This window comes from Ciconia boyciana, chromosome 21 (genome assembly GCF_034638445.1).
Source record: "Ciconia boyciana chromosome 21, ASM3463844v1, whole genome shotgun sequence".
NCBI lineage: Eukaryota > Metazoa > Chordata > Aves > Ciconiiformes > Ciconiidae > Ciconia > Ciconia boyciana.
In genome coordinates this window covers 6,749,113-6,761,885 of record NC_132954.1, presented here as the reverse complement: position 1 = coordinate 6,761,885, position 12,773 = coordinate 6,749,113, and positions in this window count along the sequence as shown.

Here is a 12,773-nt window from a genome sequence, read left to right as displayed (position 1 = left end):
AAACCCTGGATCCCACCCAGCCAGAAATTTGGATCTGGAGCCAAAGGTGACTCTTGGCCCTTACTGCCATCATGGGCGAAGCTAAAATCTGGATCTGAGCGGCAACATAAGGAGCCTGGATCCGGCTCAGGAGCTGAATGTGTGGCTTGTGCTCCTTCTGCCCATCAAATTGGATTTCCTGAAATAGCCTGTTGAAGACCAGAGCCCGGCAGGGACCGAATGACAGGTCACCGGGGGTGTGGAAGCACCACCACAATCCTGGCTGCCTGCTTCAAGACGTTGGCAGCCAGCAATAATAGTAATATACAGTGCCATTGCCGGGAGAGCGCAGCGCCGGAGAGCTAAGAATAGCAGGCGAGACGTGCCGGCAGCCGGGGGACTCGCGGGCAGGGCTGGGGGCCAGGGGCGCGCGGTTGGATGTGTCCTGGGGGACATCCCAGTGATGGGGCGGATGGAGGTGGCTGCCTGCCTTCCCCATGGGGGGGAGGACATCCCCGCAGTGCAGGTGGCATGGGGCACGGTGGGTGTCAGCGGAAGGCAAGGGGATGGGGACGTGCAGAGCAGCGCCCGGTGCCGTTGACCCTGCGTAGCGCCCTTCAACGTGGCCTCGGGGCTCTGCCGTCCCGGAGAGCTGGGGGTGAAGCCTGCGCTGCCAAAGTGCTCTGCGGCCTCGGGATTGTGGCCATCTTGATGGCCCTGTGATGCCTGGTGCCCCTGCGAGTGGCAGCACGGGGGGGGGCACCCCAGGATGAAGAGGGGGCCAGACTCTGAGCGCAGCACCCCATGCTCGTCTCCCCTCCGCTGGGCAGGATCGAGCCCCTTCTACTCCCGCTGCCCTGCCCAGCGCCCTGGGACCATACGGCATCGGCCACGGGGGGACAGAGGGGGCACAGCCACCATGGGCACACGAGCTGAGCCCCGGGCAAGCCGGGCTGCTCTCTGCCAGCCGTGGCGGTGGCACGTGGCAGCAGAGCAAGTGCCCATCAGATTAAGGAGAATTAATTTGTACTTTCCCTGTTTCCGTGGGGCCAGGGGTGCTGCGGGCGCCTGGTGTCCCCCTCCCACGAGCAGCTGTGCTCCCACAGCTCCCCTGTCAGCTCCTCTACAACCTGCCCTCAATCCTAATTAGATTTTCCATGTCCCCCCCCCAGCTCACTCCTCCCCAAATGCTGGAGCGGGAAGGAGCCATGACATGGTTTCTAATCAGCTTCTGAATTCAGATTTCTCTTGGCTGTCGTTGGAAGAGGCTTTGCACAGCCTTTGTCTGCTGCTGCCCGAGCAGGGTGCTGCTCTGCGCTTCCCCTCGAAGCCGCGGCAGCAGGTGATGGGGAGCGAGGGGCTCAGCGCCGTGCACGGAGGCAGCCGGGAGACCCTACAGAAACACAGCATTGTCTGGAGCCAGGCACTTGCAGGAGCATCACCAGCACCCACAGACCCTGCCATGTGCGGCTGGGTAGGAGCCAAAGCAGGCGGCCTCCCCAGCGCAACCCGGGCCCGGCAGGTGCTGGGGCTGCCGCGCGGTGCAGCGGTGCTGTGCCGGCAGTGCTGGCTGCTCCTGGCAAGCATCGAGCGCCACTGCTGCTGTTTTCCTGGGGCTTGTTCTGCGTTGGTCCCGGGGGACCAGGTGGCTGATGTGGGAGCTGGGCACCGTGCCTCGCATGCCCGTCCTGGCGCGGCTCCGCTGCGGCCGGTGCATTGCTGGGTTTGGCTCCTTCCCCGGCACCCGGACCTCATCGGCAGCGAGTTGTGGCTCTGAGCGAAGCCAGGGGATGCAAACACTTCCCAGCGCTGCCAAGCCCCAATTAATAGCCTGTGAATCATGATGCCGTTGGAAAAGCAGATGTTTGCGGCATGGTTGCCAGCGCTCGGCGTTTCACTGAGGGTCTCTTTGGCCTTAAACCGGCAGCTTTGGGCGGCAGGCAGCGGTAGAAGCCTCGCTGCCTGCCTGGCCCTCTCCCCCGGCGGGGCCGGGAGTCGTTTGGAATGGGAATTAGCTGAAGTTTTTGGTGGGCAGAGCAGAGCGGGAGAACAGCCTGTCTGTGGGCGTGTGGGGGTGCCGCTTCGGAGCGAGAGGACTGCGAAAGCTGAAGGTACCGAATCCCGGCATGACACCTGGCGGGGGACCTGCCGGTGTCCCGTCCCCGGTGCTGCGGCCTCGGCCCGGGGCACCCCCCATCTCCCCAAGGGACTGGAGGGGCTGTGGCGGGACGGGGGGCCCCGGGCCCCTCGGTTTGGGGATGGTGAACTGGTTGTTACTGGGGAAACGCTGCGTGTCTTGGATGTGGCTGTCCCTGCCGTGGTGGTGCAGCTCGGCCGGGTCGGCGTCCCCAGCCAGCGGGTCGGGGCGAGACCCCGTGGCACCCGCCGCGCCCCAGGTCGGTGCCGTCGGTGCCATCGGTGCAGCCCAGCCGAGGGATGGTCTCGGTGTTCCATGTCACGACACGCGTCTGCTCCGGGCTCCCCCAGGCCCTCTCTGGGTAGGGGGGAGCTGGGGACAGCCCTGCGCCGGGGGAGCCGCGGCGGGTGCCAGGGGGTGTCAGGGGTGCGGGCGTGCGGGGGGCTGGCGGGGGCGAGGGCTGCGCGCAGGTGCCTGCGGAGTGCCGAGGAGCGCGTGGGTGGGGGGGCGTGGGGACGCTGCGGGGTGGGCGCAGCGGGGGTGCGGGGTGCACAGCACTGCAGGGGTGCGGGAGCAGCTGGGTGCCCGTGGCCGTCCAGGTGCACAGGGATGCGGCGGTGCTCAGCGGCCGCGTGTCCGTCCGTCCGCGCGGGGCCGCGTGTCCGTCCGTCCGCACGCGTGGCGATGCAGCGGGGCGGCGTGTGCGGGGCGGTGCGTGGGCGTGCGGGTGCTGCCGGCGTGGGCAGCCCCTTCCCGGGGGGTGCGTGGCTGTGCGCGGGTGTGGCCGGAGCGCGCCGGGGAGCGCGCGTGGGTGTGTCCCAAGCGCGCGGGGGCGCCGGCTCCGCCACCGCCTCTCGCCGGCTGGAAGGTGCCGGTGTCGGCCCGGGCACCGGGCGCTGCCGTGGGTGGCCGTGACCCCGGGGACGCCTCCGGCCGGGCCGGCGGCCACTCGCTGCGCGGCCTGGCCGTGGCATGGGCTGCCCGTGGGGATTCCGCAGGAAGGGAGCGAATCCAGGCGCCGCGCTGCTTCCGTCCCCCGGCTCCTGCCGAGCCCCGGCGGGCAACTTCATGGCTTAGCGGCAGCGGCAGGGTGAGTGGGGCGGCGGGGCCGGGAGAAGGGGCTGCTGGGCAGGAGGGGAGCGGGCCTGGCTCCGTGCAGGGGGGTCCGTGCCTCGCAGAGCCCCAGGGGAGCCCCCCTTTGTGCCCAGCGGTGCCGGTGCAGCGGATGCACTGGGTTGGGGGGCGGGGGGGGAGGGGGGGGGGGGCCGGGTCCCCCCAGCCCGGGCAGAGCGGCAGCCCCCCCAGGCAGCCCGCACCCCCGCGGAGCCGCTCCTAACCCTTTCCTGGCCGAGTCCTCTTCCCTGGCAGCCACCTCCTCGTCTTGGTGTGCAGCGTATGGCTCCTGGCCAGCCCTCGCCCAGACAAGCCTCGGCACAGCCTTGGAGCTTGCCTGGCCGGGATGGAGAGCTCCCAGCCCGGAGGTCTTTCCTCCCTTTCCCTGCAGCCCTGCGCTGGGCTGGGGGCTGGGTCTGCTGGGGCCGGGGGCTGTGCACGCCGGGGGGCTGCGTGCTGGGGCTGGGGGCCGGGGGCTGCGTGCGCTGGGGCTGTGCACGCTGCGGGTGGCAGCCTGGGCTGTGCCTGAGCTGAGCTCACCCTTGGGGACACGGTGTGCTCGGCCCTGGGGACGCGGTGGTCTCAGTGCGGGTGTTTGCTCAGGATGAGGGAGGTGAGACCCTGTTGCTCCAGGCCCGGCTCTGCACGGGGCCACGCTGCGCTGGCTGTCCCCGAGCCATGCAGCACTGGGGTCCATGGCCGGCTGCAGGGGCGAGGAGGGAGCGGGCTGTGTGCGGGGGAGGCTTTGCTGCATGCTCGGAGCTGGGGGGACGTGCTGGCCGTGCCCGAGCCCCCCGTGGGGTGGGTGTTGGTTTGCCTGCCCATTGCATTCCAGAGAGCAGAGCAGGGAGCTGAGTCCCAGGGCGGCCGGGCCGAGCGTGTCCTGGCAGCGTGGGGAGCAGGGCAGGGCTGCACTTCTGTGTGTGCGAGGGACGGGGTCCCCTCTGCGGTGTCTGTGTGTTGGCCCATGGATGGAGCCGGGGAGGTCCGGGTCTGCCTGCCTGCCAGACGGCCCCGCTGCCGGGGAGCGGCACAGCCGGTACCGACATCTGTGCTTCAAGCCCTGCCCGTCTTCAGTTCGCTCCTTGGCACAGTCACGGTGGCAGTCAGGTCCCTCCGTACCTCTCCATGGTTTTCCCCCACCACCTGGCCTCTCCATGAGACGAAACTGTATTCTCTGGTGTGTTTTCTTGGAGGGGAAACTGAGGCAGGAGGGAGGGAAGTAGCAGAGCCCTCTCCCGATCCCTGTCATCCTCAGGCTCAATTCCACGCCTCACCCTGGGTTGTTTTTTCCTGCCAAGTGGTGCCAAGAGCCGGGGGGAAGCAAGGGCGTCCCGGGACACAGCTCCTGGCCGTGTCTGCCTGGGGCCCTGGAGCCGCCCGGCTCCTCCTGCCGCCGCCTGGCGCGTCCCTGGCCTGGGGCTGCCAGAGGGGCTGGTGGCGGGGCCGTGGGGTGGCTGTCTGCGGCGTGTGCTGCCGGTGGTGGCGGTGGTGGCGGTGGTGGCTGTGGTTGCGGTGGTGGCAGTGGTGGCTGTGAGGCTGTGGTGGCTGTGGTGGCGGTGGTGGGGGTGGTGGCCGTGGTGGCTGTGGTGGAGGTGGTGGCAGTGGTGGCAGCGGTGGCCGTGGTGGCTGTGGCAGCGGTGGCCGTGGTGGCTGTGGCAGTGGTGGCCGTGGTGGCAGCGGTGGCCGTGGTGGCTGTGGCAGTGGTGGCTGTGGTGGCAGCGGTGGCCGTGGTGGCTGTGGCAGTGGTGGCCGTGGTGGCAGCGGTGGCCATGGTGGCTGTGGCAGCGGTGGCCGTGGTGGCTGTGGCAGTGGTGGCTGTGGTGGCAGCGGTGGCCGTGGTGGCTGTGGCAGTGGTGGCCGTGGTGGCTGTGGCAGTGGTGGCTGTGGTGGCAGCGGTGGCCGTGGTGGCTGTGGCAGTGGTGGCCGTGGTGGCTGTGGCAGTGGTGGCTGTGGTGGCAGCGGTGGCCGTGGTGGCTGTGGCAGCGGTGGCCGTGGTGGCTGTGGCAGTGGTGGCCGTGGTGGCAGCGGTGGCCGTGGTGGCTGTGGCAGCAGTGGCCATGGTGGCCGCGGTGGCCGTGGCGGTGGCCGCGGTGGCGGTGGCCGCGGTGGCGGCGGGCGGGCGCTGTCCGCGGTGCTGATCGCGGCCCGGCCCCACGCTGCGCGCCCGAACGGGGGAACCGGCAGCGTGTCCCGACCCCTCGGTCCCCCCGGCGGCGCCGATGGGCCTCGGAGTCCCCCCACTCCCCTGGGGACGTCCCGGCCCGGCCCTGGCCTTTGATGTGCGGCAGCTCCAGACAGGGCCGGCGGGACGGGCAGCCGCCCCACGGCCGTGCCCGCCGCCCCACGCCCTGCCTGCCGGGCGGGGCACGGTTGCCCACGGCCGGGCGCCGTTAACTGCCCCGCCGCGCAGGTCGGACGGGGACCGGGCGCTGCGAGTCGGGCTGGAGAGCGGGGCAGGGCAGAGCAGAGCGGGGCAGCGGGGGACACGGGCCTCCAAGGCTCCATCGCGCCCCGCCGGGTTTGGGGCAGGCCGGGGAGGAGCTGCCGGCTCCCCTCGGTGCACCCCAGCGGGCGCAGGGCGGCCGGTGCGGAGTGCCCGGGGCAGCACTGCTGGCTGGGGACGCTGCGCCCACCCCCGCCCCCCGGGGCCGTGTCCCCGACCACGGTGCCGGTGTCAGCGCTCCCAGAACAAAATGTCAAACCATGCAAATGAGGCTGCGGGAGCGGCTGATTGAAGGGCCCTGCCCCGCCTCGGAGTTGCAATCAAATATGCAAATGGCTCCCGAGGAGGCTAGTGAAGGCTATTAATAGCGGGGGATGAGGCTGTGAGAAAGCATGGCGTTCCTTGAGAGGATGAGCCTGGAGGCTGAGCTGGCTCTGCTTGTCCCTCTGCCCTGCATGTGCCACCCAGGCAGGCGCCCGCTGCTCTGCCGATGCCCCGGATGGGCTGGCGGGTGGCCCCTGTGGGGAGCCCCACGGACGCCAGGTATTGCTTTGGCCGCCACGACCCTTTGCAGGGCAGGTGCTGCCCGAGTGCCTGCCCGGCGAACGGTGCGTGTCTCCGTGCTGAACAGCCGGGAAACCCCACGGGGAAATCGCGTTCACTGAAAATGCCGAGCTGAGGTTTTCCCCTTGGGGAGTCTAACCTCGAACAAGGAGGAATTAGGTACCCGGGGGACCTGGGTGCTGCTGGGGGGGTTTACTGTGGCTGGGTCTGGCCGGGGGAGCTCAGCCTGAAGCGGGTGTCACCATTTTGGTGGAGGGAGGGAGGAGGGGGCTGGGGACGGTTCCTCTCGGCCCCCCATCCTTCACCCTCCGCTTTCATCTCCCCTTCTCTCTCCTGGTTTCCTTCCGCTGCCTTCGAGGCAGAGCACCCTCTCCTGCCAGCTCCAGTGTGAGCACGAGGCGGGTTCCCACCGTGGTGCTGGTGGGGACCGCGCTGTCCCCAGTGTCCCCAGCCGGTGCGGGGGGCTCGGTGTGCTTGGGCCCCCTCTGCTCCGTCTCGTGGGTTTCAGGAGCTGGGAACCACCTGACCTTTTTAGAAAATTGTGGAAGTAAGGCTGGAGACAACAGTAACTAATTATTTAAAATCTGAACCTGGAGTAATTAGCCCAATTAACAGTCTCAGGTGATGTCTTATTCCATCTGATAACAGCCTAAGGAAGAGGGAAATTAATTAACCCGTCAGCCTGACGTTTGTAGGTCACTGCCGGCTCATCACGCCCGGCCGGGCGGGAGCAGGGGTGGTTCGGGGGTGCCCGTCCCGCTTGGTGCAAGGGGTCTGCATCTTTTGGGGGTCTCGGTGCAGGGAGGGGTGCTGCGGGTGAGCCCAGGCATGAGACGGGGTGGGGGCAGAGGGTGCCGTGGTCCGAGGCCAGGGTGATGGGCAGGGGGACGGGGCTCGGCATCCCCCGGGAACGCTACGGGCGCAGGCTCGTTAGCGAGGAGGCAGCTGTAGGCCTTTAAGGTTGCTGTGGAAACGGTGGTGCTCGTTACCGGGAGGAGCCTCCTGCGTTCCAGGCAGGGCCCCCCCATCACTGCGGGAGGGGGACCCCAGCCCTGGGCACGTGGGACTGCACGGACCCCCGTGTCCGTGGAGGGGCGTGGGGAGGGCACGGCCGTGCCCACGCAGCCGGGTGGCGTTGGGTGTGCAGCTCCCTGCGGGCCAGCCCCCCTCCAGCGCCGGCCACCCCAGCCCCAGCTCGCCCTTGGCATGGCCGGTGGTGCCAGGCAGGGCCGCAGACGCGTGCACACGCACGGACGTACATGCACACGCACGGACGTACATGCACACGCGTGCCTCCCTGCACAGCGCGGGGTGCCAGCGCGCACACCTCCCCGGGCAGTGCAGCTGTGCCCCCGCACCCCTCAGGACCCTGTCCTCACACCTCCACTGGCGCGCGTGCCACCGGCACGGGAGCGTGCACACGTGCACGTGTACCTGCCTGCGCCCCAGCCTGGCAGCTCTGCCCAGCCTGGCACCGGGGCTGCGGTGCCGTGCTGCCTGCCCTCCCCGGCACGGGGCCCACGGGGTGCAGAGCGTGCTGAGGCAGAGCCCGTGGCCGCAGCCCCACAGGCGGCTCGGTGAGGCCTCGGTGCTGCTCTCAGCTCTTGGAGTTTTAATGAGGTAAATTGTATAAAAAGCTCCGTTTGCCCTAAATGGCCATCCCTGCGTGAAGCCGCTGCGGCGTGGCCCGGGCCCACCCCGGGAGCTGGGCAGGGGGCTGCGGGGCTGGGCACATGCTCCCGGGCTGGGCACGTGGCAGCGGCAGGAGGAGGAGGTGTACGAAGGCGTTCTAGCACATTTGCGATCATTTTCCTCCTCCCCCCCCAAGTTTACAGCTTACCTCAGCAGCTTATCAGCCTCCAATCCCATTAAATCAGGCAAATTGTAGCATCTGATACTTTATGGAGATTAAGGTGTGCACCCAGACTCTATAATTATTGGCAAAGATGTATTTACAATACCTTGTTGCTAGTAAACAAAAAATAACTTCAGATCAAAGCGCTTTTACAGGGAAATAAATCTGCTGATAGAGCCCTGCTGTGGCGCGCGGCAGGGAGACGTTGGCGCTGCCCAGGGCGGGTAGGCATTGTGGGGGGACACACGCCAGGGGTGGTTCGGGGATGTCCCTGGTCCCACGTGCCTGCTGTGGGTCCCATGTGCCGGGGCCATCCCCAGGCCGGTGCCCTGTGCCTGGGTATCCCTTGCTGGCATGTCCCATGGGTGCCCGGTGGCACCCACCCCTCCAGCCGTGCCTCCGCCAGGGATTTCCACCCCGGAGACCTCCCCACGCCCCTGCTGACACAGGACCGGGATTTATTGGCACAAGCGTGTGAGCGGCGGTGGTAGCGCCTTGCCCCTCGATTTTTCACCGCGGTGGGAGCGCTGCGGATTACCGATGCGGTGACGCTGGTTTATTGCTGCCTGAAGTGGATTTATCTGTGTGGCGGGGCCCAGGCTTGCCGCCGGTGTAAATCACCGCAGCACAGCTGGCGTCAGCCCGAGTGCGGTGGTGGCCTCCCGCTGGGCCAGGGCGTTCCGGCCTCGCTGGGGGTTTTCACGGCTGGGCTCCCCACGGGGCCATGCGCTGCATGCCCCTGTTCGGCTGCCCGGCAGCAGGCACGGCCGTCTCTTCTCCGTCTCACTCTCCTGCCCGCTGAAACGAGAATAAAATGGTGATAATGCCGCAGACGTCCTCTGGAAAGGGCTCTGAGGCAGATGAAAAGCCCTACTTAAGAGTGAGGCCATTATTATTAATAACTCGGAGCGAGGCTGTAAATTCAGCCGACACAGCTATTACGGGAAATGAACCTGCTCTCGTGCCGGATCCAAGGCTGCCCGGGTGCAAGGCAGGGATGGGGACAGGAGAGTGGGGCTGGATGGCCGTGCAGCTGCTGGCTGGGTCATGTCCGCAGTCATTCGGACAGCGTTGCCAGCGGGGGCAAAACCTCTTGGCGGACACCAGCCTCATCTGGGCTCACTGGGACGATTCCTTGGCTTTTCTGGGAAGGTCGGAGGCGTGAGGAAGGGGATGTGGAGCACGGGTCTCCCCCGAGCAGGAAAGGAGGTGGCTGAGGTTTGCAACAAGGCTGAGGCCTGGCTGAAGCTCAGGACAGGCGTGACGCAGGCCGCGAGGAGCGTGGCAGGGGCTGGCGCCAGGGCTGGGCGCAGGGAGAGGGGCTGCAGCGCCGCAGGCAGCGCGGGGCTGGGCTGGGCAGGACCTGCCGTGACCGTCCTGGCACAGGCTGACTGTGCCCATCTGCGGAGCGTCCACGGGAATGTTACACCTTGGCAAAGGTTACGTTAAAATAAAAATAACCTGGTGCCATTCGTTGTCTGGCGCCTGCAGCCAGGTCAGCAAAAGGTGAAGAGCTGCCGCAGCTCCCGCTCCATCGGGATAACTTCACCTCTGGCACTGCCGCCCCACGAGTGGTGCAGCCCCGGGGCCGGTGGGGTGCGGGTACCCAGGATGGCAGAGCTGGGCGTGGGGCTGGGCAGGGGTTCCTGCGGGGGTGTGGGGTGCCGCCGGGGCCGCTGCCGTGGGCTTGTGGTGCTGCCTGTGCCCGGCTCGGGAGCTTCTGCGGGGGAACAAGCTTTGATATAAATACCTTTTTGCTCAGCACACGACCTACTTTCCAGACAATGCCATTAGCCTCCCGACTCCCTCATTCATCTTCCGCCGTCCTCCCCCAGCCTGCCCCGTGACGGCACCCGTGCTGGCACTGCACGTCCGGCCATGGTGCGGCGAGGCAGGGTGGGCACCTGGCTCGGTGGCACCATGGGGATCCCCGTGCTGGGGCTCAGGGCCAGCCAGCAGCCCCAGCCCCATGGCTGGTGGGGGGCTCTTGCTGCCTGGCTGCTGCCCCTGCTCTGGCCCCGCAGGGGGTGGCTGGGTCCCCTTTGGGGTTTCTCCACCCCGTCCTGGAGGGTGCTGAGCTCCGTCATCCCTTCCTGCTGCCCCTAGCCCCGTTCCCTGGCACAGTCCGTGCCCTGGCCGGCAAACAGCCTCGTCCAGGGACAGCCTTGTTGGGGACATCCTTGTCGGGGCAGGGGGTGAATGCGGCGAAGCAGAGAGCAGCCAAGCGCCAGCTCCGGGCTGGCCCACGGGCAGCGTGCGGGGGCCAGGGCCCCTCCTGAGCCCCCCTGGAGCATCCCCGGCGCTGGGACCGCACACGTGGTTCATCCGGGGACGATCCCGTGGGAGCTCCTGCACGGCGGCAGAGGCTGTGCTGCACGGTTGGCAGCTGGCAAGCGGCTGGTGGGTTTAGGGGCAGGTTGGGCAGAGGGTGCCCAGTCCCGCTGGCATGGGGCTGCCCGGCCCCTGGTGACAGCCCTGGCACTGGTTTTCCCCTGAAAGCTGGAAATGCCTCCCTGTAGGCAGGGCGGCCCTGGGCCCGCTGCTCGCACACCTCCACGTGCCCCCAGGGCCAAGCCCCCCTCCTCCCCTGCAGCTAAAATTAAATATTCAATTTGTATTGCTGGTAAATCCTGTAAATCTCTTTTATCTCTAAGCTCTTGTAGCAGGAATATCAGTGGTGTAATCTCTGCGGGGGCCCGTCCCGCCGCCCTTCGCAGCTCCCCAGCTTGGACCATGCTCCTCTTTTCCCATGTCTCCCTGTGGGATGCTTCAGAGGCTGGTGGCAGAGTGGGACACCAGTGCCCATGGCAGAGCACCCCATGGCACCCACCCTGCCTGTGCTGCCCGTTGTGGGGGCGAGGGCGTGCGCCGTCCCCATGCTGTGCGTGACGGGGATGCCAGTGCCCGGGTGACAGACGTGGTCCTGCCAGAGTGTGCCCCATCCCCGCTGTGCACCTGGCTTCCCAGCCACGTACCTCCCCTTCGCTCTGCCCCCACACCGGGCCCGCGCTAAGAGCATTGTGCAGAATTATGTATTTAAATATTTAGGTTTTCATCAGCTTTGCAAATTAAGCCCATCCATTAAAGCAGCAGTTAGGGTCCTGCGCTGGTGAGCTGGGCTGCTCCGTGCCCCAGGCTCGCTGTGTCCGTCCCAGCCCTGGCCCCGAGGGGCTCTGGGGGTGGGACGCAGCCTGGGAATGGGGCACGGTGGCCCAGAGCATCCCTGCCGGCGCAGGGATCAAGGGCTCTGCTTCCTCGCCATTCCCAGGTCCTGCTTGCTGGAAACCCTGGCCCCTGTGGCCCTGCTGTGGGAAGCGCCGTGGGACGGGATCGCAAAGGGAACTGGTTGGGATGGGTGTTATTTGAGGTCGGAGCGGAGGGTGCCGCGTGTCAGGGAAAATGGGGTGCGGAGAAACGCCGGTGGCAGGTGAGGCACGGCCGAGCGCCCGGCGGGAGCGGAGCCAGGGATGGAAGGGCCAGCCCGGCCCGGGGCTTGGCAGGGATGGGCAGGGGACGGCCAGAGATCGTCGCCGCTGCTGCACTCGGCACTAACGCTGTGCCACCCCAAGCTCACCAAAGCAGCTTTGGAGTGATCCCCGGCTTAAGTCATTACACCGTGTGGCCGGGGAGATAAGTGGCTTTTTAAGCCCAGGCAGCCCGTCCTGCCAACGGAGCGGGCTGTGTGCGGGTGGGGAGGGCGAAATGGGTGGGGAAACGGGGTTCATCTGGCACCGCTGCCAGCCAGGGGCCCTGGCACAGCCAGCAGCGCCTGGGGGGGCTGCCACGGCCCCAGATGCCTGGAAAGGGTCCTCTGGTGGGGGCAGGTCTGACTCCTGGGGGATGCCCAGAGCCCATCGCCTGCCTGGGGCTCCGCTGGGCACTGGAGCAAGGTGCCCGGTGGGGACGTGGGCAGAGCCCCCCCCGGGCGAGCGTGTCATGGGAGGATGTCCCCGCTCGTGCCTTCCCTTTGCTGCAGGTGAACATTGGGCGCGTTGGTCTGGCGTCAGCTCTCTGTCCCGCCGGGCTCCCTGGGGTCACCTGCATGTCCCCCGTTTCCACCAAGTGCTGGAGGGGCACCGGGGGAGCGTGCCGGCTGCTGCCAGCCCCAGGCAGCGCGGGCAGATGTCGAGTGGGTCCGTGGGAGGGAAGCTATCCATGGGCATAACCGGTGATGAGCGCTCATCCGATTCATGGGCATAACCGGTGATGAGTGCTCATCCGTGCGGCGCAGTGCCCGTGAACCCTGCGCCAGCTGGCGTGGGCTGGAGTCCCCGGGGCACAGCCTGGCCTGGGGGTCCCTCCAGGGTGGTCTCCCGACTCAGTCGGCTGCGCTCCTGCCGCTCTGGCCGTGGGATCCCACCTCTGGCAGTCGGCTCCCCGTGTGCCGTGTCTCGGCTCCCGTGGGCAGGATGAGCATCGCTGCGGGGCTGAGGCGGCCGGAGGTGCCTGTGCCTTGGGGCAGCTCACCCCTGCCAGCTCTGCCCACGCCCGCCTGGGGATGCTGGCACAGCTCCTTCCCTGTGCCACCTCTTTCCTTCTCAGCCAACTTCTTTGTGGGCTCTGGCCACCGGCCCTGGCCCCTCCCCGCTTGTCCAGGGCTTTTGAAGAAGTGGCTCTTCCACCAAGATTCAGGTTTGGGCTTTGCAGGGATGGAGAACCAGGCTTCCTTCTCCGCTGGC